Source organism: Sapajus apella, unplaced genomic scaffold, assembly GCF_009761245.1.
Source record: "Sapajus apella isolate SASKATOON/1434 unplaced genomic scaffold, GSC_monkey_1.0 scaffold23, whole genome shotgun sequence".
Taxonomy (NCBI): domain Eukaryota; kingdom Metazoa; phylum Chordata; class Mammalia; order Primates; family Cebidae; genus Sapajus; species Sapajus apella.
Window position 1 is genome coordinate 22,556,648 of NW_022436963.1, and position 27,578 is coordinate 22,584,225.

At 41.9% G+C, this 27,578-nt stretch overlaps 1 protein-coding gene across 6 annotated transcripts in view; it reads right to left on the reverse strand.

Moving 5' to 3' along the window:
• The window catches only part of FOXP1 (forkhead box P1), a 632,958-nt gene that overhangs the window by 525,323 nt on the left and 80,057 nt on the right, over nt 1-27,578 (reverse strand). For all 6 annotated transcript variants that reach the window (XM_032289644.1, XM_032289643.1, XM_032289657.1 and 3 more), the window contains one exon: nt 14,965-15,094. The gene's annotated coding sequence lies outside the window, so the exon portion shown is untranslated. The remainder of the gene's footprint in view (nt 1-14,964; nt 15,095-27,578) is intronic.

The following is a 27,578-nucleotide window of genomic DNA, read 5'->3' on the forward strand; positions in this document are numbered from 1 at the left end:
TTCAAGACCAGTCTGATCAACATGGTGAAACACCCTCTCTACTAAAAATACGAAAATTAGCCAGACATGGTGGTGGGTGCCTGTATTCCCAGCTACTCGGGAGGCTGAGGCAGGAGAATCACTTGAACCTGGGAGGTGGAGGTTGCAGTGAGCTGCGATGACACCACTGCACTCCAGCCTGGGTAACAGAGCAAGACTCTGTCTCAAACAACAACAACAACAACAAAAACAGGAACAGACTCATGCTCATGAGGCTTAAATGATCTACTGCAACCAAATGATTGAGCTGAGTGTCTGGCACACAGCGTGCTGCTACCGCAGGGACAGAGTTACCATGATTACTTCTACACAGATACCTGGCTTGAAATGAAGAAAAGCCTATTCCAGTATACTAAAGTTTCAAGAGACAATTTATAATTCTTTATGCACCTGTTTCTCAGATTCGGAATTTAGGAAGAAGGTTAAGAATAGTCACAATGTTTCGTTTCCAAATGATGGCCATAGGTTCTGTCAAAAAGAAGTACCTTTAAGTGAATTATATATAAATGTGGACACATCAATAAAATATATCTCTATGACTATCAGTGCTGTGGGAAACAATCCAGATGGTCACAGCGCCCTCAAAATTGAAGCAAAAGAGGAACAGGTGAAGGAGCAAGAGATTTTTAGCCTGAAGCAGGCTCAAGAAGATCTGTTAACTTTCCTCAAATCTTTCATCGGTTGTCATGTAGAAGAGATGGGTTTTGTAGAATCCCAAGGTAACAAACCAGAGTAAGATTTCAGTCCAATGTAAGAAAGAACTTCCTAGGCCTACCAGTTGGCCGCACATATAATGGCCTTTCCCAAGGAGAGAAGTGCACCATCTCTCAGGTTGTTCAAAAGCAGTGTGGATTTGGATGTTCATGTAGCAGTAATTGGGCCTCAAAGACGGAGGCAGAAGGTATAAGGAAGACAGGCAATATGCTTCACTCTTTTTCTGAGCACAGAATGTCTAAGAGTCTTTGAATGTGTATGACATATACCATTACAATACATTGATAGATATACATACATATATACACAAAAAGTTCACATCCTAGAGAAATGAGGGCAAATTTGCTGTAATGATCACAAACCAAACATTTTGCTCAGGGCAACCTTAGGGGCTAACAGCTGGCCGTTTTTACAAAAATCTACTATGTGTTAACTCTTTTTTTAATTTGTTTTTTGTTTTTCTGAGACAGGGTCTCACTCTGTTGCCAGGCTAGAGTGCAGTGGCACCAACCATCTCAGCTCACTGCAACCTCCGCCTCCCGGGTTCAAGCAATTCTTCTGCCTCCGTCTCCCAAGTAGCTGGGACTACAGGTGCGCGGACCACATCTGGCTAATTTTTTTGTATTTTCAGTAGAGATGGGGTTTCATCATGTTGGCCAGGATGGTCTCAATCTCCTGACCTCATGATCCAGCTCCCTCGGCCTCCCAGGGTGCTAGGATTACAGGCGTGAGCCACCGTGCCCACCCGGTTAACTCTTTTCTAATGCTTTATGTGTGTTAACTCACTTAAATCCTACAATCACCTACGAGTTAGGTACTATTATTCTTTTAAACCTGAGGAAACTGAGGCACAGAAAGATGTGACTTACCCAAAATTATACTGTTATTAGGTGGCAGAACCAGGATTCAAACCCAAATTGTCTGGCCAACATTCTGTGTGCACAATCACTACATGTAGATGCTGATTACATATCAAAGGTTCTACAACTTAACCTTGGATCCTGAAATACATTTATTTTTCACTTAACAAAAAAGATAATTTACAACTCTTTCAGCACAATCCTACCTTTGTTGTATTCTCTCTCCCTACCTTTTTTATTACAACGGCTATTTACGTGAAATCATGATCATGATATTTGCATCTCAGGCAGTCATCTTTTCTGAATGTTTATTTCCCAACCACAAAAACGATACTTTGGTTCAAAAATTCTGACTTGGTGACAATCAGAAGCTTTTTCTTTTTCATATTCAAGTCAGTTTTATCATGATACTTGATAAAGAAATAGTCCTCTAGGGTATTCTTACCTGTCTTGAGAAACATCCGTCTCATTTCTACTTCTTAGTAGGGCTTCCACCATCCCGTACTCTAAGGATGCCTTAAGAGTAATGCCCACAAACCTCCTTCTCTGCACACCTTTTCTCTCTCGTGATGCTATTTTCTACCTAGGCCTCCATTTAAGGAAAATGCCCCACTCCACAAATTCCCTCTTCCCCATGTTTCCCCTGCCCTGATTTCCTCCACCTGTTTCTAACACAAACCAGCAAATCTCCCGCAAAGAGAGGAGGCAGGATTTGAGGCATCTTCCCTCCAGATTGTTCACATGCACATCTGGTCATTCTTGTCCTTCAGAGATTTCTTTAGGCACAATCAGCTGACATGCATATACCTCTTGCTCTCTACGGTTCCCTCATGATAAATTAAGGACCATTCAGAAGAAAAATTCCTACTTCGAATCCTTCAATACCACCTCTAATGACTTTGCTGCGCCCAGGTACCACGTACACAATAATCTTTATAGTTTCCCTAAGCCTCTCAAATTTGTATTAATGTTGTAATAAGCAATATCATCTGAGAAGCCAGACTTGATGTACTAAATCTATTTTCTGCTTCATATTTAATATATAACACATATTAAAAATAAAATGATACAAAACTCTTTTTTTTTAAGACAGAGTCTTGCTCTGTCGCCCAGGCTGGAGTACAGTGGCATGGTCTCGGCTCACGCAACCTCTGCCTCCCGGATTCAAGCAATTCTCCTGCCTCAGCCTTCCAAGGAACTGGGATTACAGGGCACGTGCCACCTCGCCTGGCTAATTTTTCTATGTTTAGTAGAGATGGGGTTTCACCATGTTGGCCAGGCTGGTCTCGAACTCCTAACCTCAGGTGATCTACCCACCTCAGCCTCCCAAAGTACCAGGATTAAAGGCGTGAGCCACTATACCTGGCCTAATAATACATAACTCTTAAATTTTTGTTTAATATATTCATTTCTGTCTTGTAGAAAATTTATCTTAAATTCCTCCACTAGTGAGATACACAACACATTTTAATAACACTGGTTACAAAGAGACTATAGTTCTTATGTCACTTTTCTTTTTTATTAGACCAAGGTCTGGCTCTGTCACCCAGGCTGGATGGAGCGCAGTGGCATGATCTCAGCTCACAGCAACCTCCACCTCCGGGATTCAAACTGTCTTCCCAGCTAAGCCTCCCAAGTAGCTGGGACTACAGGTGCAAGCCACCACATTCGGCTAATTTTTTTTAATCTTTTTTGTAGAGATGGGGTCTCACTATGTTGCCTAGGCTGATCTCAAACTCCTGAGCTCAAGCAATCTACCTGCCTTGGTCTCCCAAAGTGCTGGGATTACAGGTGTGAGCCACCACACCCAGCATTATGTCACTTTTCAAAGTCTACTTTTCTTCTCTGACTTGTCTTCCCTTTCACTTCACTCTTCACCCTGAACCTCACTATATATGTAAAATATAAACATATAAAACATATTATATGTTTGTTTTGAGACGGAGTCTCGGTTCACCATTCAGGCTGGAGTGCAGTGGCATAATCTCAGCTCACTGCAACCTCTGCCTCTTGGGTTCAAGCAATTCTCCTGTCTCAGCCTCCCTAGTAGCTGGGACAACAGCCGCGTGCCACCACACCCAGCTAATTTTTTTGTATTTTTAGTAAAGATGGGGTTTCACTGTGTTAGCCAGGATGGTCTTGATCTCCTGACCTCATGATCAGCCTGCCTCGACCTCCCAAACTGCTGGGATTACAGGCGTGAGCCCCCGCACCCGGCCTATTTTTGTCTTTTATTAAGCAAGGGAAGGGCCTCACTAAATTGCACTCTAAATCAATAAATAATTATGTAGAACAGCCTGTGTCAAGATAAGCATTAAATAAAAACTGATGACATTATTATTTCAGCAGAAACCGAAGAGCAAGTGAGCAAGCAGAAACACCAGACAGCAGGAACAAAGGGCTGGTCCTCGCCACTGCTTTGCAATCTTCTTCCAGACTGGGGCTTGGCAAACTACAGGCCCATGGGCCATATCCAACCTGCCGCCAGTGGGCTAACAATAGTTTTTACTCTTAAAGGGCTGGGGGGAAATGAAAATCCTACTACTTAGTGACACATGAAAAGCACGTGAAATTCTAATTTCAGTGTCTGTAAATAAATTGTACTGGAACACAGCCACACCCCTTTATTTACACGCCATCCATGGCTGCTTTTGCACTAGGAGGACAGAGGAGACAAAGGTAAGTAGTTGTAACAGACCAGGTGGCTTGCAAAGCCTAAAATGTTTCCTATCTGGCTCTCCACAGAAAAGATTAGCTGATCCCTCTTATAGAGAGAAATTAGACTGAGCCTCCCACCATCACACACATACATGAACTTTTTCTTTTAATTATAAAAGTTTTCCCAAAAACACAGTAGTGAAAAAAAAAAGCGAATATTTTTTGTAACCGGGGCACCAACTGGAAGCAGACACCCACCAATTGGCCTCATTTTCCACCAGACCGAGTTTTGGTTTCCCTGATTTCTCATGCAATTCTGCAGGAGATTAACCATCCTAAGAGTAAACTATCCTGATATGTTTTTAAAGCAGCAACATTATTAACAATTAAAAGGCTGCTACCACGCATACACGCTAACTTTCTGATATTTTAATATGCATATCCATAGGCTGATTATAACAGCGTGCAGAGATTGACAGGAAATGACTGAGTGTAATGGCTCCAAAGGAGACACTACATTGATCAGTAAATAATACACGTTCCTTGAAACTGTCTAACTGCATATTTACACTTGTCAACTCTCATACACTTTGATGACAGAATTCTTTTTCAAACACCTAAGTAAAAACTCTAATACTTATTTTTAAAATGTTTTTAATAATTACAAAAAGCACACTTCTAGGATACGTAAGGTTTAAATTTTACCCACCAAATAGTGCCACCTGGAGCATTCATTGCTACATCCTCAATATTCTTGGTTCTATCAGGAAATTGGCAAATGTCTCAAAAAGGTTCAATTACAGTTGCAAGCAGCATATATCTAACATTCATAAGGTGTCAAGCACCGTATTAAGGACTTTTCACAGCCAGTAATGTGGATGACACCACTGTCCCCATTTGGCAGAAGAGAAAACCGAGGCTTGGAAGGAGATGTGGCGTGGCTGGGGTTACGGTTATTATTGAGTCCTGGGGCCAGAACCTGAAGCTATCCACTCAACTCCAGAGACCATGCTCTCCCTAACCAGTCTAAGGGCCTGTGTCTCATTGTGGGCCTGGAAGTCTCTATTTAATGCACTTCCCAGGCACTGCTGAGATAACACTTTGAAAAACACAAAACTTAGAGGTAAAGAAGAAAATCTGATGGGCCCGAAATTCAGTAATCCTCTACAGCCCTCCAAACACTGCCCACAGGAAGATTAGAGATAAGAATCTGTAACACATACATTATAGCCCCTGGCATGCCACAACTACTCAATTATGACAGCTACCATCACTTTACAGGTTAGTTGGGGAGTGCTGGTATGTCAGGTTAAAGACTTTGTATCTGTATTGTCCAGTAAATTACTCCTGGACAAAACGGGCTGATGAGGTCAGCATCTCCTTGCCCTAAGACTCCACATCAATTAAATTACACTGGCAGCTGAGGACCAGCAGGGGTTGGGTAGAGGACAGGGGTGCAGAGGCCTGGTTCTACCCTGCCTGTGATTGGTTTATCAACCACTAGACTGGATAGTGGCTAGATAAGCCTCTCATCCCCTAACACCCCTTTTATACAATAAAAGTGGTCAAAAATATTTTAAAAATAGAAAAATAGTATAACAAACCCTCTTATATCCATCACCTAAATTCTAGAATTATCAAGATTCTGCCCCACCATTTTTTCTTATTTTCTGAAGATTCCTAAAGGAACCTGCAACTGACATGTCATTTCACTTGTAGATAATTCAATATACGACATTTTTAAATAAGGAGAAAAAAATTCCCTTAATAATAACTGAGACCAGGCATGGTGGCTCCCGCCTGTAATCCCAGCACTTTGGGAGGCCGAGGTAGGCAGATCATCTGAGGTCAGGAGTTCAAGACCAGCCTGGCTAACATGGTGAAACCCCATCATTACAAAAAATACAAAAATTAGATGGCTACGGTGGTGTGTGCATGTAGTCCCAGTTACTCGGGAGTCTGAGGCAAGAGAATTGCCTGAATCTGGGAAGCATAGGCTGCAGTAAGCTGAAATCATGCCACTGCACTACAGCCTGGGCAATAGGGTGAGACTCTATCTCATAAATCATAATAACAACACATGCATGTATCACAGAGCATACTTGAAACTAGCCTCTTGGCCATCTAGCCTGAGAGTACATCCTGGAAGGGCAGACGTTCCCACAGTCCACAGACAAGAGGACTAAATGACCTGACAAACAGACAAAGGGCCTGACCTTTCCACTGCCTTGCTCTTTCCCTGGCCACATATGCCTAGTAGTTGGGGTTTTCCATTCCTGCACCCATTCTCTTGGATCAGCTGGCCTGCTATCCTTATGTAGTTCTGTTCCTGAAATCCATGAAGAAAACTCATGTCCTCAGAGCCAGGGATTCCATGAGCTGCCACCTTCAGGAGTATCTTTACTATTGAAGAGAACCAAAGGTGCAGGCACAGTGATTCATGCCTGTAATCCCAGCACTTTGGGAGGCCGAGGTGGGTGGATCACTTGAGGTCAGGAGTTCGAGGCCAGCTTGGCCAACATGGTGAAACCCCATCTTTACTAAAAATAAAAGAATTATCCAGGTGTGGTGGTGTGTAATCCCAGCTACTAGGGAGGCTGAGGCAGGAGAATTGCTTGAACCTGGGAGGCAGAGGTTGCAGTGCACCGAAATCACCTCACATACCACTGCACTCCAGCCTGGGAGCTAGAGAGACTTCATAAAAAAGAACCACAGAAAGAATGCAGTGCTGAATCCAGTGGTATGACTCTGGGAAATGTTTCAACTGAGGAAAAAGGCAGGAGGTGAGGAATATTATGGAGAAAATTTTTGGAAGAAGCCCTTCCCTTTTACATTGCTGGCTCTATGAAAATCTTGTCTGCAGATGAAGCTGCTGTTTTAAATAAGTTAGATTCCATCTCTTTCACAAAGACAAGTATAAACTACAAAATCTCCTCTGCCTGAATCAAGATCTTAAAGAACCATGGCATCTGTTGAAAGATGAGGAAGTAGCGTGTTCTCATGGTTAAGACAAAAGCTTCGAAATTGGCCCAACTTGGAATAAAACCCACTTCTCACTCTTGCTATGTGATTCTGAGCAGGTGACTTATGCACTAACCTTATGTCTTTTCAACATTAAAACCCGAATAATATTTAGAACCCAGAGATGCTGTCAAGGTCGAATAAGATAACCAATGTGATACTTGAACCAACATAGGAAAAGTAAGTGCCTAATGAATAGCTCTGTAATTATTTGTTATAAATATTACTAAAATCTCATAGAAGACAGAAGGAATAAAAAGATTTTATCAGCCAGGTGTGGTGGCACACGCCTGTAATCCCAAGACTTTGGGAGGCAGAGGCGGGCGGATCACGAGGTCAAGAAATGGAGACCATCCTGGCCAAATGGTGAAACCCCGTCTCTACTAAAAATACACCAATTAGCTGGGCCTAGTAGCACACGCCTGTAGTCCCAGCTACTCGGGAGGCTGAGGCAGGGGAATCACTTGATCCTGGAAGGCAGAGGTTATAGCGAGCCGAGATCGCACCACTGCACTCCAGCCTAGGGACAGAGCAAGACTCCATCTCAAAAAAAAAAAAAAAAAGATTTTATCTCGTGAGCCTATTCCAATCAATTGGTTGGTGCTACGTAGAATATCTGTAGGGAAAAATCCAAAAGCGACCATCAAAACAGGCCTGCTGTTTTGGGGGACTGCTGATTTTGTTAACCTTAATCAAGGTCAACCATATCATCCTATTATTACGGGCCAAGAAGGTAACAATTCACATGTTCACCCACCGTCACTTTCCCAAACTCTGGTTTTCATGACCAAAAGAAGTAATAATATGCAACACACTGAAATAAAATTAAAATGTACATTAGCTAAATGATAGCTTAAAAGTACTAATTGCTTATTTTTCTTGAAGACAGAATAAAATGATGGCAATTCTCAACAGGCAGCTCAGCAGCCTGCATATAAACTGAATGGAAATTTCCTTCTCTTCGCCTCTGTGCATTACTTGAACCAACTTAACAGAAAGCAGAATATTTTCAAAAACAACATGCAATGGAGTTTAAGTTCCTAGAATTTTACATCACGGAAGATATCATTTGAAATGTAATAGCTAAATGCCTTCCTCCCTGGTACAGCTTGCTTCAGCGTATTGATAAAAACTAAGATTAATATGCAAAAGGAAACTGTAAGAAACTTGCCCTGCACCGGTCAGCACCGGGCATGTGTGTGCCGCTCCCTATGAGAAAGCAACTGCACCCAGAGAGTGAAAGTCTGGGTTTGGTTCTCTGGGTTTGGTTCTCACATCACCACTTCCTTGCTATGTTACAGCCTCAGTTCATACATAGGTAAAAAGAGAGCGACATAGACTCATTCTTGTCTTTTCTAAAGTTAGAGAAATAGAAAAAAAGAAAAAGAAAACCACTACAAAACTGTAATATTTCACAGACATAACCCAAAACCAGTTGAAGTATAGAAAATAAACAACCTAACAAATCAGACAATGCGGTGCACACATATTACCCAGGCTGGTCTCAAACTCCGGGCCTCAAACGATCCTCCCGCCTTGGCTTCCCAAAGTGTTGGGATTACAGGCATGAGCCACAGCACCCAGCCCAGATTCTTTCATTAACATATGAAATATGGACTGTTTAAAAACTGTCTGCCAGATATCAGGGTAAGTATTGGGTATACAAACTACAAAGATCACTCAAAAGCCCCAACCTTATACCTTATACACTGCATTGGCCATACGCATGTAAATGATGACTTTGTAAGCTTGCCTCCAATGATTTAGGTGGAATAAATCTGCAGCAACAACCACACTCAGTAAAAGAAAGAATACGATCAATTTAATGATGTCTGCCGGGGCACAGGATAAGCACGGAAAAGGGGAACTATAAAATCGAAAGTGTGTCAAGAATGTTTGCCACCTCTGATTTGGCCAAAAGGTTTGATGTTTTGTGGAGGTATCATGTGAACAAAAGTCTGCCCAATACATTAAAAGTTTACGGTGAATTTGTATGTCCAGAATAATGTGTGTATAATCCCATAAGGGGCTTAGAGAGGAATGGAAAATATCTGCAATATAAATGCAGATTACCTTTATTACAAAGTTGGATCATATTCTCATTCCTAGACTAATTTCCTATATCATAAAACCTATATTCAATTTTATAAATAGCATACACCAAGAATCATAAATTCAGTTAATGCAGAAATTTAACAGATTTTTTTAAATAAAAGTGAGAAAAGGCTGTTTTAGAGCAAATATCTGAAAGGACAGAAAGGGTTCTTTCTTTGAAGATATGTTTTTCCCTCTGACTCTACCTCCTTAGGGACATAACCAGAGAAGAAATAAATTTCACAGCTAATATATATGAAGTAACATGTTTAACATTATCCAATGAATTTATATCTATCTACACCATATAAATTTATCTCACATAAACTGTCACCTCCAACAGAATTCATTAAAACAATGTTATAGCTTCTGAATTAAATGGAATCTTCTAATTGGAATTTATTCTTAAAATAGGAGTTGGTGGGTTTTCTTTTTTAATTGACAAATGGAATAATTCATTAGTTTGTCTTCGAGTTTTGTCTGAAGAACTTAAAAGCAAATTTAACACAGGGATGGGCCGGCTACTGCTGTGTGGTACTAGGGAACTGGGGTGGGGGTGTGGATATTCTTTCATCATCTGCTGAACACCTCCTGATGCTTATGGGCAGGAAGGGATGGACGCTGTCTCTCACCATCCTGAATTACTACATTACTAATATATTCCATTACCTCCACGTAAATGTCATGTTAATTTCTGATCTTCATCAAGCCAGACAATGGTTTCCACCTTGGCCCCTAGCCAGTTAGCTATGTGGAAAATATTTAGCCAATTACATTATTCGTATTGGGTTAGGAACTAGAGAGAAAGGCAAAATAAACGCATTGAAAATACTTCACAGACAAAATGTAAGTTGACACTGTCCTCGCATGCGGGAGCCCAAGTGATACAATCTGATAGGCAGCTGCCAGCACTCATAACTGCTTATTAAATCTAGCCTCTCTTTATGGTGTGAGTGAAGATCTGTATTTTTACCAATATTGGGTTCATTGTGTTATGAAAGAGACCAAAATACTTAAGATCATTCGCTCCAGCTTATAAAACATATTATGTAGTTTATTAAATTGTTGAAATTACTTTTCAAAGTCAAAATTCCAAAGACTGGAAGTTTAAGCACAACACAGTGGGTTGGCACCTGACAGGCTGCAGCACAAGGAAGACCAGAAAGGAAACCTGTCAGCTGGCTCTCCTGGCCCAAGGTACCTGCCAGCCACACATACCTTCTGGAAGCTGCGTCACCACCGCCCCACCCCAAAACCCGTCACAGAAAGTCCATATTCTAGAGTTTTATTTTAAAAAGAAAGAAACTCCCAGCCAAAAAGTAGCCCTTCACGAAGTCTTCGGTGAGAAGGGTGCATTTTCCCATGTTTTTATCTCTTCCTAGTAAGTCAAAAGGTAGCAATTTGATTGTAAGAGAGATCAAAAGAGGAAGGCTGGGCAAATAAGGGAAAATAATTGTGAGCAAATAACACACAATGAATGTCACAGGACGCTTATGTCTATTCATCAGATCTACTAGCAAGGGACAAATTATTGGTAGAGACCACACAATGACAGGGCAGAGACGAACAAATAAGCCAGCACATTCACCATCTCTAGTCAGCCCTTCTCAAAAAAACTCTATGCAAATACAAATTGTTATGATCACATTTATTAATAACGCTGTGGCTAACGGCCTATTCAATATGCAGCAGGCATTGCCACTCTGCATTCTGGAAGTCCCGTGATGTGCATCCTGTAGCTACCAGTGTCAGCTAAAGCTTCACACCAGGAAACAGGAGCCAACTCCGACTCCTTCCTGGTGAACGGTGGCATTAAAGAACCACAGCACAAAGAGAGATGTGAAGTGCTCAGCCCATCTTCCGCTGTCTCCTGCCTCTAAGTTAATTTATTATGCAAGCATGGTTATAGCCAGCATCAATCGAGTACATTACCCATCTTCTGACCTTAAAAAATTGGCCATAATGATCTATTTGTGCAAACCTTTTATTTCATGGTTTCATTTCCTTGCGTTTGAGTGAGGCAATTTGTTGTTCTGGCTGCCTACCTCTGTGACTCTGACCCTGGTCTACCAGGAGGACACTTACCATGAAACGCTTCACTCAGAATTAGAGTTTATTTCAAGCCTAAAGACTCCAAATTATTAGCTGTAACAATTAATTGGTGCTCCTTTTGGTTATTCAATAAACTGTGAAGTTCTAAAAGGCACAGGACTGTGAACAAATGTTTGACAATGGAAGGACTAACTGTCAGGTGCATAATGCATGGAAGGCCAGTTACTGCAGCACCCAGGGAGAGAGTGAATCCTTTGAGCAAGCCTTGGAAATGCACCTTGAGAAAAAAATGCAGCCGGGCACGGTGGCTCACGCCTGTAATCCCAGCACTTTGGGAGGCTGAGGCGGACAGATCACTTGAGGTCAGGTGTTCGAGACTGGCCTGGCTGGTATGGTTAAAACCCTGTCTCTACTAAAAAATATAAAAATTAGTTGGGTGTTGTGGTAGGCACCTATAATCTCAACTACTCAGGAAGCTAAGGCAGGAGAATAGCTTGAACCCAGGAGGTGGAGGTTGTAGTGAGCTGAAATTGTGCCACTGCACCCCAGCCTGGGCGACAAGAGCAAAATTCTGTTTCAAAAAAAAGAAAAAAAATGAGGGGGATAGAAAATCAGAACATGTGGTCCAACTCATAGGATTTTGGATACCTTTACCTTCTACTAAAAAATACAGAGAAGGGAAGATTTTTAGAGTCTGATAAATACTAACAACTTCCTTATTTAGAAAAAAAAAAAAAAAAACACTAGTATTCCACTAGGCCTAAAAGTATATTTTTGCAAAACAGATATCATTTTCATTACAGTTCTTCAGATTGATTTTCCAAATAATGGGCCAAACCCAACTGAAATTAATGAATAAAATGAGCCTCGTTTTCAACAGATCCATTCATGTGGTTTTGTTAAATTTCATACACCAATTTTATAACAGTAAGATTGAGTCAGGCTCTCTCAATACCAAAGGCAGAGATGACAGGTAACCAAAAACCTGCGTTTGTTGTTATTTCAGGACTTCAGAATTCTAACCACGTTCATGAATTCTCATGTGTATACGAAATAGACCCAGGCTTTATTCTCAATTCTACCCGAATTCCTAAAGATACGACTTTTCATTATTATCATTATTATTTTTTTGAGACAGAGTCTCACTTTGTCACCCCGGCTGGAGTGCAGTGGCAGTGGCACGTTCTCAGCCCACTGCAACCTCTATTTCCTGGGCTCAAGCAATTCTCCTGTCTCAGCCTCCTTGAGTAGCTGGGACTACAGGCACCTGCCACCATGCCCGGCTAATTTTTGTATTTTTATGAGAGCCCGGGTTTCACCATATTGGTCAGGCTGGTCTTGAACTTCTGACCTTAGGTGATCCACCTGCCTTGGCTCCCAAAGTGCTGGGATGACAGGCATGAGCCACCACGCCTGGCCAAGATACGACTTTTCTTAACATGTGCTGCCTGTTCACTACAGACCATCCACAAAAGTCTATCATACATGCATGGCAATGGAAAGCCTTAGAAGTTCACAGTGAGAGAGCCAAAGGACTTGCCCAAGACAACCCACTAAAAAGATCAAAGATCACTAACAGCTCTAAAATTTCATGACTCCATTAACTATTTCTTTTCATTCTGGACATCCTTACCTGTGTGTTACTGCTTACTAGTTGCCTTATTTCTTGCCACTGACAGAAGTAATACTGTAGGGAAGACAGGAGGTTGGATTTTTTTTCTCTCTCTCTAGCTCCAGCAGAACAGAATACACCATACAAGTTATCAGTTAACAAATTGTGGCAGTGCCTTTTCAAGCCAATAGTTCTTTGAAAATCATCTGGTCTCGAATATTTGAGCTAGTTGCCTCACTATGAACACAGTTTCTCTGGACAATAACACTAACATAGTTTTTAATGTTTAAAATGGGAGGGATTTGTCAAAATAACCTCTAGCTATAAAATCTTTACAAATCTGGCCCAAATAGTTGAATGCATAACAGTATCTTAGACACATCATCAGAAGAGGTTTAAAAAACTAAATGGGTAGAATGTCTTAATCTTTGTAATTGAAATAAGCTAGAAAGAACCACTGAATGATGACCAAACAATATGGTCCAGTCTAGACCAACCCCAGGGATTTAGCCATCCCACCTAGACTCATGGACTTCAGCTTTCTCATTTGTAAGCTGAGGTGTTTAGGTCCTAAATAACACTGACAGGATAAGATCCTCTAACCTACATGCTTTGTTTTAGATACAGGAAATCAGGCTGAGCATGGTGGCCCACGCCTGTAATCCCAGCACTTTGGGAGGCCAGGGCAGACAGATTATCTGAGGCCAGGAGTTCGAGACCAGCTGGGCCAACGTGGTCAAACCCCATCTCTACTAAAAATACAAACATTAGCTGGGCATGGTGGTGGGCGCCTGTAATCTCAGCTACTCGGGAGGCTGAGGCAGGAGAATCACTTGAACCTGGGAGGCGAAGGTTGCTGTGAGCCGAGATCATGCCATTGCACTCCAGCCTGGGCAATGAGGGCAAAACTCTGCCTCCAAAAAAAAAAAAAAAAAAAAAAAAAACAAAGACAATCAAGGAAAGAGACTAATTTGCCCCATGCCAGGTAACTATTAGGTCTCCCAACTCCCAATACAGTGCCCTTTCTGCTTCAGTATACTTCTCTCCATTATTTAGAATCTGTTTCCAATATTGCTGCACTAAGACAGAAGAAGATAAGTTATGAGTTTATGCCAATGGGTCTTACCATTAAATGCCACTCAATACAAAACATGAAATGATACGGTTCTCCATAAAATTGACCTTACTCAATGACAAGGCTACCACACATGATGTCAGAGTTGTCACACAAATGCCTGGCCTCAACCAATCACTGTCTCTGGTAAGGATAAGTTACAGTGTCCGTTACTAGAGGGGAGTCATCAACTGCTGAGGAACACGATGGATGGAAAACACACAGTAAAGAAAAACATCATGTCCCTTCCACCCTCCCCCTACAAAGTAAGTGAACAACCTAATGAGGTAAATTATCATTGGAAAAAATTCCCCGAAGTCTTCCAAAAAATCTTTGAAAATCCCAAGTTTCCAACCTTTGTCTTTCTTAAAAGTCCTCATCATACAAAAAGTTTGGGATGGGACTCTCTCAAGGAACAAATTAGACTCAATTTTTCCCTAAAATTCAAGATGAAAAAGTTAGTGTCTTATTTCCTGGTGGCTCATGTTATCACCAAGCTGTCACAGGACCAAAAAAGCAATTACTCCTTCAATATTGCACATGGCCCCAAATTGAGATAGTTCACCCCTCAGTGTACAATTAAACTAGCAAACAGAGAAAGTTCTCCTAGGTCCTCTTACGCCTTTTATGAACCCCAGATCACTGCAGGAATTATCTGAAAAGATTACACCAGAAAACAATGAGAGAATTTGTCCCGTCTTTCAAGATGAGAAGCTCTCGTCCTGGGTGGGCAACTGTCTTGATGGGCTTTTTGTCTTGTGAATTTTGAGATGAATAATCACAAACATTCATTCACTCACCCTTTTGGCTAGCAGGCATCACATCCATCCGCTCATGGCCGACAGCAAATCAGAGAAGGGATTGAAGCCCTCACCATTGCCGAAATGTTTTGTTCGGAAACTGGAATTGTCAACAAAAGCTTCTGGGACACTGCAACACAAAAATATTTTTTTACACATAACTAAGATGTAAGTTCTAAAACCACCACTTCCTTACACTTGAAAACAGCAAGACAGACATAGATTCTTGAGGTAGGGGAAAACACCGTTCAAGCCAGGGTATGTCAATGCATCAAGTGTGATCCTGTCAAATACGAACCGGAAATACTGTTTTCAAAGATACATTTACTAATCACTTCAACACGTACACTAAAAAGTTGTTATTTATTATGGGCTTTGAACCAAATATTTTAAATATTTTAGCATATGAAAATGCCACTTCCCATTATCAAGTGTTCAGGTAACAATAAACGGTTTTAACTAAACTCTCACACAGATAAATGTACCATGCCTTATTAAGCAATGATCTTTTTTCAAGAAATGTAAAAAAAATTAAATAAGAATTTTAAATTATTTTGGAAATAATAATAGTAATAATGAACATTAAAACTAGTAGGAAAGGTAATCATCACTAATTTTTTTCTCCAAAATAATTCTATTTTATTCTAAAAATGATTACGGATTACATAAGGAGCAATACTCATGAAGATGTTTTCATCAAGAAAGCAGGTACTGTGGGACGGTCAGAGCTCTAAAGCTGAGAAGCCTGAGTTCTGGACCCAGCGTTGCATCAGTCACCGGTGCGGCCCCAGGAGAGCCATTTATTATCTCCAGATTCCAGTCTCTCCATCTGTAGGGTCAGGGCATTTCCCAATGCTCTTCAAGTTCCTTCCACTCCTAAGCTTCTGTCTTTTTGAAAGAAACATATTTACTCTAAAGACTTTATTAACTTCTCTTTTAAGCTTCCTGATTAAAAAGAGGTTTTTGGTTTTGTTTTGTTTTGACCACGATTCACTCTTATGCTGATCTGCCATCAACACCAAAGATGTGCTGTGACCGGTGACTTTTTCAAGTGCCTAGAATGCTAACCCTGGCGCCAGTGCCTAGCCCTATTAAGCCAGCATCCCCGGTGGCTGGCAGCAGCCCCTGGGTGCCAAGGGAAGGCTTCCATTCCTCTCCAATGAGCATAGCTCCAAGTCCTGTAGAAATCTGTCCAAAGGTATTCTAGATCCATGCTTCTCAAACTTGTGTACATAAACATCTCCTGGAGAGCATTTCAAAATACAGATTCCCGGGACCCATCCCTAAAGACTCTGATTCATTAGGTCTGGAGTGGGCCTGAGATTCTACATTTCTAAAAAAACTATCAGGAGATGCTGATACTACCAATCATGGACCACACTTTGTGTCAAATGACAAAGTCCTGTTCTCCAAGCCTCCAAGCAGCACTGAGATCCAAGAAATACTTCCAAGGCTCAGACATGTTCCTTAAAGCCAGAGGCCTATGTCACATAGCAAAAAAGAAAAGAATAAAGAAAAAAGGAGGAAAAAGAAATGGGCTGGATTTGTTTACCATCTTTAGGATAAAACTCAAACTTTTTTTTATTGCACTTTAGGTTGTGAGGTACATGTACAGAACACGCAGGATTGTTGCATAGGTACACACATGGCAATGTGGTTTGCTGCCTCCATCCCCGTCACCTATATCTGGCATTTCTTCCCATGTTATCCCTCCCCAACTTCCCTATGCCCCCTGTTCCACTCCTAGTCCCCCGCAAAAGACCTCAGTGTGTGATGCTCCCCTCCCTGTGTCCACGTGTTCTCAGTGTTCAACACCCGCCTATGAGTGAGAACATGCGGTGTTTGATTTTCTGTTCTTGTGTCATTTTGCTGAGAATGATGGTTTCCAGATTCATCCATGTCCCGACAAAGGACACGAACTCATCATTTTTTATGGCTGCATTGTATTCCATGGCGTTGGCCTGAGGGCCCTACATAATCTGCTTACTCTCTACTTCTCTGACACTACCTTAACTACCAACCCAATCTCAAACTATAACCAATGTAGATACAGTGGCCTTCCTTTTGTTTCAAGCAAGGCATGTGTCTTCCTGACTCAGGGTTGGTGCGCTTGCTATCTCAGCTTCCCAAGACGCCATGAGCCTATTCCTTACACAGCTGGCCCCTTCTCAGTATTGGGTCTTAGGGACAAAGGCCACTTCAAAAAGCGTGTCCTGCCTACCTACTTGAGTTAGGTTCCAAGCTACTCTCAATTGTGTCATGCTATGTGCTTACTACAGAGCTCTTGCCATGATCTACACACTTTTTTGCGTATTTACTCACTTGTCTTCCCCACTAGAATATAAGCTCAATTAGATAAAAAAACTATTTTATTGTTGTTGTTGTTCATCACAATACTCCAAAATTTCTGAAAAATGCCTGGCTTATAGCAGGTACTCAATAAGTATCTTTTGAGTGAATAAATGATTCAACAATTGAAAGAAATAACTTTGCGGCACTTTCTAAAAATGTAATTGCCATTTGTTGAAAACTCATTATGTACTGGGCATTAAGTCTTTTACAATCATTATTTCATTCTATTCTTACAACGAAGTTCTTAGTAGATATTATTATTGTAAACTCAATATGCAGATGAGAAAACTGAGGCATACAGCGTTTTAGTAGCCTGACTCTATAGAGCTTGTGCTCATAAGAACTCTGTATTTTTCCAGCCAATACCCTAATATAAAAGAAATGTTGAGTTTTTGTGATATACCCTTCTGACTCAGTTTTGCTCAAGTGGATTTTGGCTGTGTGGCCTTGTAGAAGACATTTAAGCTTTTTGTACCTAAGGTTCCTTTTTCATACAAGGAAAGCTAAGGCAACCCCATCTGATACCTGGTCTTCTGTGCTCATTTGCACTACCTTGACCATGCTGACACTACCAATCATGGACCACATTTTGGAACAGGCAGGTAATGTAAATGAGCGAGGAAGGCCAGAGGTAAGGTAACAGGGAGAGGAAAGGAATGTGGCAAGCTGGGAAATCCTCACTTTATCAGCTTAAAGGGGGAAACCACTATACTTCCCTTTCCAATTACTGCCACATGGGAACATATCCCCAGAGCCACATGAGCTTCAATTCTACAAATAAAGGCAATAATCTAGATTTCTATTTAGTGAAATTTCAGAATTTTTTCAAATATAGCAGCTAACTTTTTAAATAAGTTATATTTAAACAAAACAAAACAAAAGTTGCAATCCCTGTAGCAAATGATGGATGAGGTCACTCACTGTCTCCAGTTTTATGATTCCAGAGTGATTCAGAAGCACAGAGAAGCTGTACGGATGACACAGAGAAACCCAGTAGGTGTCTGGGGAGATAAGAGCTTTCTAGAAGAATTCATTATCTTGAGATTTTGGAAGGAATTGGAAGATTGGGTAGAAAAAGCATTTCACAGGTCAGAATATCATATTTGAAGGCTTGGGGGTGGGGAGTAGGCTAGTCAACAGCAAAGATCAGCTGTGAACAGAGGCTGGTGGGAGATTTCATGTAGGAGTCTAATTTTCATTCCTGGAGTAGTAGCAACTTTCTAGCTAAGACACAAATTGGTTAAACAATGCTCTATGTGTATGGTCATTAGTGCTGTCTTATTTGACTTCTAATATTTTAAAGTAACCAGGCATATCTAAAAATAAAGGGTGAATCACCACTGTGGTTTGTGGAATTGTGAGTGTGTGTGTTGCGTGTGTGTGTGTGTGTGCGTGTGTGTGTGTGTTGCTAAGAATTCAACAGTCATAGGACTGAGTTTCATCTTCATGGAACCCAATAGCTAACTAAAATACTTAACTGTTCTGAACTCTAGAAATAAAACATACAGCAACTGGAATTTTTTAAAACACCAGAAGATAGATACCCAAATAAATTATCCTTTACACAGTACAGAGGCAAAAACACAAAAGAAAAGAAAAAAATGACAAAAACCCCTACCCGCCTATGTAGAATTGTATACCCAGAAAAACTATCTTTGAAAACTGAGGGCGAAATCACAGCTTTTTCAGACAAACAGAAGTGTATCACCTCTCTCTCTATAAGGACATTCTAAAAGACTTATTTCAGGCCAGAAAGAAACAATTTCTGGAAGAAAGTTTTTTGACTTAAGAAGGTAGGGAACAGCCAACCTGTGAAGTAGAATTAGTGAAAAGTAAATGCACTAATAATGTGGAAGTCTCAGAAATTGTTTTCAATGTGGCAGTACCACCACCTGGTTTCCACTCCAGCTCGTGTATTTACACTATAGCAGTATCAGTCACCAAGGCCATGGACTGCAAATGTGAGTGTGCAGGGGCACCAGCTCGAAGCACAAGTTCCTGCCCTCCATAGTCCGGAGATTCTGAAACATGTTCCAGGAATCCGCAGTTCTACCAAACAGATACCCCAGATAACTCTGATAAAGATCTGAAGAACACTGCATTGCTCTCTGACTACTTTAGGGGAAGAAATTATTCAGTGAACCCCCAGGGGCTCAGCTCTGGGAGGCTCCAGCTAAGAACACTATCAAACCTTTGTTCTTTCCACTTCACTACAGCCCCAGGAGTATCTTGGCCCAGGAGGTCAGCAGTAACCCTGCCTCAACTCTGCTAATCAAGAGCTGCAATAAATTAAAAGCCCATTAAAATAGTTCAGAGAAAAGCCTAGAAGTGCTGAAACATTAACTGTACCATATTCAATCTGTTTTCCCAGAGATTTGAAAAGCCGGATTACCATCTTGGGGGTCATTAGAAAGAATGAAGCTTTCTCCCTTTTCAATTTACATATTTAAAAATGCATGCGTTCTGGCAGTGGCTACTAGGTCCTTTCCAATGCTTTCCAAATCCTGTGGCTACTCCAAATGCCACAGTCTAGCCATGGAGAGAGAAGCATGGAATGCCACTGGGGCCTGCCTTGTTTTTGTAAAGCAAGGGAACCCAAATCCCAGGGCCTGTGGTTGCAAAACGGCTCTAGGAAAACAGGTAGAGGCAGCAACAAAACAACAAGTGATGTTTTCTTGTTTTGTTCTCCCCTGTTTATTTCTCCCTGAAGCAATCCCTGCTCCCTACCAAAGTCTGCAGGGAGCTGGAAAGAGCAGCTGTGGTTCCCCGAGGCCGGGACCTAGCAATCAAGTTGTTTACCAAACACTGCCAGGCACCGGGAAAACAACAACAGCACAGACAGCATTTGCATCTATTTTTCAAAAACAGCCTCCAAAAGTCTGCCCTGAAACTTGCCTGCATAGCTGAGAGAAGAACTGAAAAATTAAAGAAATGAATTGCACTGAGTATTGGCCTCCATGGCCTAAATATAATCAAGTATTCCATTTCTATTGAAGAATGTCTATCCTAAAAGAGAGGATTGAGGAACTGCAGAATTTCAAGCAGTGGATTGATATGGACAACATGCTCATCATGGGCATTTCTGAGCATGCCAACAAAGGCCCTCTCAGCAAACTGACATCATATGCTGAGCTTCCAGCAACTCACAGACATCTTGGCCAAGCACCAGAATCTCCAGGGGGGGGTTGTAAAACACAGATTGCTGGGCCCCTCCTCCAGTTTTGCACTCCTGTAGGTCCAAGGTGGGGCCTGAGAACGTCTAGCAAGTTCCCAAGTGATACTGATGCTAGCATTCTGGGTACCACTCTTTGAGAACCAGTGCTCTAAAGCTAGAAGCTCTGTAGCCACCCTGAAGATCTAGAAAGCAATTCATTTTCCACCTGGACCTCTCCCATGGGTTACCTCGGTGAGTTATGGGAGTTACCTTGTACAGCTGTTTCCAGAACAAAATGCATTGGATGGTTTCCATCTGCTTCTCCAGATGCTCTGCCCACTATGCCCCACCCTGCTCTCTGTCCAACCAATGGGAGCTCTCTTCCCAGGAGGCCAGAGAAGATGGGGTATTCCTTTCTCTGGTTCTGACTCCCTCTTTGACCTACCAGGCAGCTCTATCCACACAACCACTCTCTCTGGGTTCTTTTGGCCTTCCTCTCCCTCCCCTGGTCCACTTAAGGCCTAGGAGAATTAAAAGCCATCTATTTCCATCAGGGACCCTAATAACAAAAGTCAAATTAAATGTATTGCCCACTTGATCTCCCTTGGTTTGAGAATGCAATTTTATACACACACATAATATACGTAGGTATATACACGCACATACAAACACACACAAGTATATACATGTACATAAGAACCTAAAGATATACAGCTATATACACCTTCATAGCTGTTTGTTTTTAAACAGAGCTAAATCAGATTGGCCAGAAGACCTGGGAGCACCCTGGCCAGGGCCACCTGATGGAGTTTGTACGGATGTTTCCTCGGGTCTCAAGTGCCACAGGAAGAGTGAGCCCACTCTGTCTAATCCGTTACACAACCTGATAAGAAGTGCATGTGTGAGAGCTTCAATCCTTCTCTAATTTACAAACTTAGTTTCCTTTGTTGCAAATGGCACCAAAATAGAAAGGGAACAGAAGTGGGTGGAGCGGGCTCCACCACCAACTCTCTGTGAATAACTTTCTGACAATGCTGAACCCAGTTCAAAAAGCACATCAGCTGTAAAAAAGGTATGTGTTGTCAGCTCATAAATAAAATGCCAATCCGCCTCGATTCAGAGGCTAGGAAAAGAAGAACAAATAATATTTCTGTTTTTAAAGTAATAATAATAATAACTCAAATGTACCCTAAATAAGCATCTGTCTTTAGAGCTAAGTTCTAATAAAGTTCTGGTAAAAAACGGTCACCTGATTTAACCAATGGGTCATTATAGCAAACTCCATGGTTTGGGCAAGCCCATTTATCTAACTTTGTCTCAATGAAGGTCCCTAAAACTAATCAATCACTATTTCTTTTATTAATCTTCCACTAGTAAGATTTACTTCGACTCACCAGAGGACTTATTTTTTAAGTAAACCCACTAGATTAATTGGAACACATGGGGAATATGGTTTCTATGTAATTACTTTTCTAGCTCTGAGGCTCAACCTGAAACCTTTTTCAGTTTGTTTGTTTATTGCTCTCTTTTTCACTAACAATCTTCTGAATATTCCACTGGAAACTTGCAGTCTAATGAGATTTTTCCAGTGACATCTGTCTGCCCCTTTCCTCCATCTATGTCCAAACCCTGCTGTAGAGAACAACTGCCCTAACTGACCACTTCTCCTCTTCGGGGATGATGTAGACCATCATCCTGCCCCCTTCGGAATCTCCCTCCTGTTTTTGTTTTTGTTTTTGTTTTTGAGACAGAGTTTTGCTCTTGGTGCCCACGCTGGAGTGCAATGGTGTGATCTTGGCTCACTGCAACCTCTACCTCCCAGACTGAGGCGATTCTCTGCCTTAGCCTCCCGAGTAGCTGGGATTACAGCGCCTCCAAGGATGTCCTGCTAATTTTGCATTTTTAGTAGCGACGGGGTTTCCTCCATTTTGGTCAGGCTGGTCTCGAACTCCCGATCTCAGGTAATCTGCCTGCCTTGGGCCTCCCAAAGTGCCGGGATTATAGGCGTGAGCCACCACGCCTGGCCAGAATCTCCCTTCTGTGTTGAAGAAACTCCACTCCTCCTTCCCCTGAGCCTCAGTGCTCACCTCTCTCCACCACCTTCTACTACTATCATCTGGATGAATGGAGAGACTTGCCTTTTATCCTTAAAGACATCCTCTCCTTTTCCAGCAGCTACTCATTCTACATCTCGCAGCTTCAGGAAAATAAAAAAGAAAGAGTTGGGCTCTCTTCAATTCCTGTTATGACCAAGTTGTTCCTTTGCTAACAGCCCACCTCGTCTGTCACCTACCCTCAAGGAAAATACCATCGACTTCCTCCACCATTATTCCAAGATCCATGGAAACCTTTCTATTCAGTCACATGCAAGGGAACCACTGCTCCCTGCCCTGCCAGTTGGCAGATACTGCTAAATGTCAAGGACGGCCAGGCGCAGTGGCTCATGCCTATAATCCCAGCACTCTGGGAGGCCGAGATGGGTGGATCACCTGAGGTCAGGAGTTCAAGACCAGCCTGGTCAACATGATGAAACCCCGTCTCTACTAAAAATACAAAAATTAGCTGGGTGTGATGGCGGGTGCCTGTAATCCCATCTACTTGGGAGGCTGAGGTGGGAGAATTGCTTGAACCTGGGAGGCAGAGGTTGTAGTGAGCCAAGTCTCTGCAGCCTGGGCAACAGAGTGAGACTCTGTCCCAAAAGGAAGGAAGGGAAGGAGGGAAGGAGGCAGGGAGGGAGGGATGGAGGGAGGAAGGAAGGTAGGTAGGTCAAGGATGCTCTTTTACACCTTTCGCAGGTATTTTAGTACAGATTGAACATCACTAATGAAAAAAAAATCTGAACTCTGAAATGCACCAAAAGGTGAAAACATTTTTTATTTTTTCTGAGACAGACTCTTGCTCTGTTGCCAGGCTGGAGTGCAGTGGCAACATCTCGGCTCACTGCAATCTCTGACTCCCTGGTTCAAGAGATTCTCCTGCCTCAGCCACCAAAGTAGTTGTGATTATAAGCACACGCCACCATGCCCAGCTAATTTTTGTATTTTTAGTAGAGACGGGGTTTCACCATGTTGACTAGGCTGGTCTTGAACTCCTGATCTTGTGATGCGCCCACCTCGGCCTCCCAAAATGCTGAGATTACAGGTGTGAGCCATTGCATCGAGCCTAAAAGGTGAAAATATTTTGAGCACCAACATGCCCTTTCGAGGAAAATGTTCGCTGCATGGGTACAAAATAACAGAAAGAAAGATTAAGACCTGGCAGTTGATTGTACAACAGGGTGACTATAGTCAAAATAATTTAATTATACATTTAAAAATAACTAAAAGAGTATAACTGGATGGTTTGTAACACAAAGGATAAATGCTTAAGGGGGTGGATACTCCTGACATGATTATTATACACCACCTGCCTTGTATGGAAATAGCTCATGTACCCATAAACATATACACCTACTATGTACCCATAAAAAATGAAAAATAAAAACTTTGAAAAAATAAACTAAATAAATTTTTTAAAAACAAAGAAAATGTTCATTGGAACATTTCAGATTTGAGATGCTCAACCATTAAGTCTACAAAATGCAAATACTCCAAAATCCAAAAAAAAAAAAAAAAAAAAAATCAGAAATCGGAAACACTTCCAAGTCCCGAGCATTTCAGATAAGGAATACTCAACCTGTATCTGGGTCACAACTTCTGTCTAGATTCCTGCAGTGTGGTCACCTCTGTCAACCTCAGTAGCCATAAAGAATGGTGCTTCCAACAGCCTGGCCAAGGGTTACATCAGGCCTGATAAGGATAAAGAATTCAAAAAAAAAAAAAAAAAAAATCTATGGCTCATACCTATAATCCCTGCACTTTGGGAGGCTGAGGCAGGTGGATCATGAGGCCAAGGGTTGAAGACCAGCCTGGTCAAGATGGTGAAACCTCGTTTCTACTAAAAATACAAAAAAAATTAGCCAGGCATGGTGGCGAGCACCTGTAATCCCAGCTACTCAGAAGGCTGAGGTAGAGAACTGCTTGAATCCAGGAGGCAAAGGTTGCAGTGAGCCGAGATGGCGCCACTGCACTCCAGCCTGAGTGACAGAGTGACACTTCATCTCAAAAAAAAAAAAATTGTTTAATAAGTGAATATATGCCTGTTTTATCTTAACTTCCTTAATTCTAAAAGCTTCTAGTGCACTCAAGAAGCGGTACAGCACAGGAGCTATGAGTACGGGCTGCAAAACAGACTGCCACTGCCTGGGTTCAACCCTAGCTCTGCCCCTTATTAGCTGTGACCTTGATCAAGTTCCTCCACATCTGAAAACTGGGTTAGTATTTGCCCCTTAAGGCTTAATAAGTGCTAGTTAATCGTCACCACTTCCTCTACATCTGAGGGCATGGCTGAAACATGGATCTCGCCACCCCTTAGAACTGTCCTACTTCTAAAACTCTGAATTCTCAAATTCTCCCCTGACTAATAACCTCCCATGGAGCTGGGTCATTTCTCCTGAACTTGCTCCTGGACCACACTGAGACTACGCCACTAACCACCTTGAATCCATTGCTCCTCCCAGTGCACACCATCCACCTTCCTGTTTCTGAACTCTGTGTCTTTCACATCATCTAAGACTCACATCGTGGTACCCAGTGCCCCGAAAACCCTGGCATCCTTCAAGATGGCCTTGTGTTTCTACCAACTTCCTGTTCAAGCTCTTTGGTTTCTTTACCGGAGTGACATCAGTGAGGCAGGGTCTGTGATTCACAGGTATATCTTGGATGCTGACACCACAGTACCTGGGACACAGAAGGTAAGGAGGTGTGACGCTCATCTGGGGGACTCTTTTGGGGAGTCATTAAGAGTCCCCAGAAGCTCACTTGGCACTCTATCTATAGTAAGTTACTCTTTAAGAATCACAGGAAGTCCAGGATCGGTTTCACAAATATCTTCCACTCATAGTTCAACTAAATGGCAGAAAATACAAACCTTCCGTTCCCACTAGCAAACTGAGTCTAGCTAATTGAACAGGGCTCACACAAGGCAGGCCCCCTGCTAGCAGGGCAAGTGGCGGCCCTGTCCCCAAGGCCCGGGGGAGCCTCCACAGCTCCCTGGAAGGACGGTCAAGCGAACAGAGAGCTGGCTGCCATCTGGGTTCTTTATAAGGCTTTTGTGGTAAACATGTTTACTTTCTTTTGATTGGCTGGGCTTATCAAGTATTTTGTTTTGAGTCTTGCTCTATAAACATGTTTACTTTGAGGGGAGAGCTTTTTTGATAGCTAGCATACTTGTTTTTCACACTTTTAAATTCAAAACATATTTTTCACAGCCTGTGGTAAACAACTCAAGGTGGTAAACAAATTATATTATTTTCATCTTCATACAAGAGAGGTGATCCCTCTTTATCTATTCAAAGGCTTGAACTGGAATGGGAGTAACCAAGGCTGTCTACTGGATGAGAACAGGAATTATATTCATAGTGATGATGTTACTAAAAGGAAAACATTACAATGGCAAGTCCTGCAGAAGGCAAGGAGTATCAAACCTCAGCCTCAGTTTCCCCAGTGGGAACATTCTAGAATAAGCCAGCCATAACAACAGCAGGGGTAGTCTTGTTAATTGATGACATCCATATTTTCCGTGAAAAATTAAGCTTATATAACTGGCATACATAACAGTTAATACAGGTGAAAAAAACAAATAATATTTCAAAGATTGAAGAAACCCACTAAGTCACAACACTAATTGCAATTCTTTTGAGATCTGTTTTTTGTGATGATTTTTGCCTGCTTTACAATTAGAAAAAAAAAATAGTAGTAGCCTCTAATGTAAAACTGAAAAGCCTTCCATTATTGGAAGAGGAGGAAAATAACAGAAGAGTTAAGAGAAGGAAAAAAAGGAACATATCTCTTGAGAGAAAACCAGTGGTCCTTGAAGTAGGATTTCAAAGTGCTGTTTATATAGAGGCATCAGAAGAGCCCCTCCGCGGAGCTGAGTGTGAAGTCCCATGGCAGTCGGGCCAAATCTCTCTTCTAGAGAATTCTCTGGGTCCCCATGTTCCAACTAGAAACAAAAGCCATCTCACCACAGGCCTTTGCACTTAGTTGCAAATTACTTAAAGGAATAAAAAAACATTTGGAGGCCAAGGCGGGTGGATCACCTGAGGTCGGGAGTTCAAGACCTGCCTGACCAACATGGTGAAACCCTGTCTTAAAAAAAAAAAAAAAAACAGCCCAAATTATTTGCTAAAATAAATAAAACTCTCAGCCCCCAAATCATCTTCTAAGCTTATGTCCAAGGTAAAAACAAACAGAATTTCAATATGGTGAAACCCCATCTCTACTAAAAATACAAAAATTAGCTGGGTGTGGTGGTGCATGCCTGTAATCTCAGCTACTCAGGAGGCTGAGATAGGAGAATCACCTGAACCCAGGAGGCGGAGTTGCAGTGAGCCAAGATAACACCACTGCACTCCAGCCTGAGAGAGAGAGAATGAGACTCTGTCTCAAAAAAAAAAAAAAAAAAAAACACGTTAAGGTTGTAGCACCGTACTATGATAAACCTCCTCAGTGACTGGATGTTATCATTTCATCAGGTATGGCACTGGAGGGAGGGGAGAATGGGAGAAGACACAGCATGCCTGTATGGAGCCTCGTCCATCATTCAGGCCGGATCATGTACGGAACGCACAGGCATCAGAGTACAAACATACTCAGTAGACTTGTTTTTAAGGTTATCACACACTTTGGGGACACACTACATTGGGAGTCAGGAGAAGGTACCAAGGGCATTTGGAGGCAGCTACCCTCTTCCTGACTTTCAGATTCTCTCCTATCAACAAAGAACCAAAATAAATAATTTCCAGGTAGTTTTAGCAGAAAGGCAACAAGGCCCATGCGATGAGTACACATCAAAAATTCCCAGGAAGATCAATGCCATCCCAGCTTTGCCAACAACTGTTTGAGACGTTTCACAAGTCAGTGAGCTTCTCGGAACCTGAGTTTCCCTTCCTATAAAATGAAGGCATTTGAATCCATCTTTTTGAACAATACTATGTCCCAATTTTATGCCTCAAATAGAAAAAATACACTTTGGGGGATAGCCGAGAATTCCAGGCTACATCCTCCAT